Source organism: Solanum tuberosum, unplaced genomic scaffold (genome assembly GCF_000226075.1).
Source record: "Solanum tuberosum cultivar DM 1-3 516 R44 unplaced genomic scaffold, SolTub_3.0 scf00341, whole genome shotgun sequence".
NCBI classification, from domain to species: Eukaryota; Viridiplantae; Streptophyta; class Magnoliopsida; order Solanales; family Solanaceae; genus Solanum; species Solanum tuberosum.
Window position 1 is genome coordinate 13060 of NW_006239268.1, and position 2753 is coordinate 15812.

Here is a 2753-nt window from a genome sequence, read left to right on the forward strand (position 1 = left end):
AGAAGCTTTCCTATCAATCTCTGATAAGCACTTTGATCAGCTGGAGGATCTTCTTTTGAACTTTCTGAATTGAACTGATCATCATATTGTTTTGAAGTCAATTTGTTGTTGTTGTCAATAGGAGTCACTGCTGGTTTTGAATTTCCCAGTCCTGTTTCAGAGATAAGTTCTAAAGCATATTTCCTCTGATGCATTAGTATCCCTATACTTGACCTTGCAAACTCAATTCCTAGGAAATATCTTAGCTCACCTAGGTCCTTCATCTTAAAGGTTTGACTCAACTTCTTTTTTGTTTCTTCAATGAGTTGACCACTGCTTCCTGTAATAAGCATGTCATCCACATATATAAGAACAAATACAGACCCTGCAGATGTTTGTTTGGTGAACAAAGAATGATCATGTTCACTTTGTTTGAACTGGAACCTCAATAATGCCTCGGACAATTTTGCATTCCACTGTCTAGGAGCTTGTTTCAACCCATACAGGGATTTAGTGAGTCTACATACTTTGTTCTCCCCCTGGCTCTCAAATCCCTGAGGTAGTTCCATGTAGATTTCATCAGGTAAGTCACCTTGAAGGAATGCATTAAATACATCCATTTGATGTATTTGCCAATGTCTTTGTGCAGCTATAGACAAAACAGTCCTGACTATCTTTATCATAACAACAAGACTAAATGTTTCTTGGTAATCTATACCTTCTTTCTGACTATACCCTTTTGCCACCAACCTTGCTTAAAATCTTTCCACATCTCCATTAGCCTTGTATTTGACCTTGAATATCTATCTGCAGCCTATAGGTGTCTTACCTTATGGTAACTCAACTACTTCCCAAGTGTGATTCTCTTGTAATGCTTTAATCTCAGCATTCATTGCTTCAGTCCACCTAGGATCAGATGATGCTTCTCTGTATGACTGTGGTTCTGTTTCATTGGACATTTTTGCCAAATATGTTTGATAAGTAGGAGCAATATTATTGTATGATACATACTTGTCAAGACTATATGGACCCTCATGGAAATTTAGAGACACGAAATCTTTCATCCACAAAGGTGGCTTAGTCCCTCTGTCTGACTTTCTCACCCCAGTTTAAGGTACTGGTTCTGTCTGCCCTTCTTCATGTACCTCCACCTCACAATTCTCCTCTTGTTCTTGAGACACCATGTCCACAAATGTGTTTTGATATAAGTGTGGTGCTAGGTTATTGTCTGAATTATCTACCACACCATCACTCTCAAGATTTATGCCATTATAAGTAAATATAGAAACTGACTCAGTTGATTTCAGTTTGAATGGGAAAACCTCTTCTTGAAACACTACATCATCTTTGTTAACAAAAAAGACCTTGTTAGGCAAATCATATAAAACATAGACTTTTTGAGTTTCAGCATATCCCATAAGAACACAAGCAGTAGACCTAGACTTTAACTTGTCACTCTCCTGTACCTTCTTAGCAAAACATAGGCATCCATAAGACTGGGCGCCGGACCGGGTTGTACCGGTACCGGTCCGGTACCGTTTCGGTACCGTTCCGGTACCATTCCGGTTCGTTCCGGTCCGGAAGTATTCGGGACGGAACGGGACACCGTGAACCGGTACACGGGACGGAACGGTATCACGATTTGATACCGGTGTACCGGTACCGGTATATCCTGATTTATTCCGGTCCGGTGCCGATTAATTTTTTTATATATTTATATATAATATATATTTCCAAGTCCAAGGGGTAACGGTTGAAAGTCCTCCTAGGGGTCAGCAAAGGCTGAAAAGCCTGCTGCCCCTGAGGCCCTGCCCCCTGCCCCTGCACCTGCCTCTGCCCCTGCCCCCTGCCCCCTGCCGATCAGTCCCATCCCCGGTCCCCACTCCCCTCTAACCAATAGCAAGCAGCCAACTAAGCCAAGCACTATCCTAATTCCTAGCCCCCCACTCCCAACAGATTTATTTCCAAATTCCAACAAGCAACGACTATAATTCTATATTTTCCAATTCCAAGTTTCCAACACATAAATCATAATCACAAATTCTAAAAACTATATATACTCCCTCTTTTTATATTTTTACTTACAGTTTATATATTTACAGTATTTAACAATTAAGAATCAATTTCTCTCAACTCTCAATCTTTCTCAAAGTTTCATACTTTCAATATTCAAGTTTCAAATTTCAATCATATTATTTTGTAATTGTGAAGATTTCAACAATCATTTGGTGAATTTTGGAGTAGGAATCTTCTTCAAACTTCAAGTTTCGACATCAATTTTTCAATTTTCGATTATAATCATTTGTTCTTTACACAAGCGTTTTGGTAACTTCGTTCCACTCTTTAATCTTATATTTATTTTTTGTAAGTTCTTGTTATATTTTATTTGTTCTTGTTAAATTTCGTATTTCATAATTTATAATTTTTTATCATGGAGTCTTCTAAAAAAAGTGGAGGTAAAAAAGGTATTGTACACGGAGTAAAAAATATGCTTACAAAAAGTAAGAAGGGTTCTAGTTCTTCTAAATCTAATTTTCCTCTTGTTAGAATGAATACTGATGAATTACTCATGTGAATGAAACTAGTTTTTCTCGTCCCGGTCCTATAGAAATTAATTCGGATACTCCTATAATTCCCGAAGAGGTTTATGAAAGACATTATGATAATTATCAAGAAAATGAAGAAGTAGAAATTGATGAAGAAGATTTAGATGATACACCGACTAGTCCCGACCTCAATAGTACTGAAGTTTCACCTCAGGAGGACAATCCTTC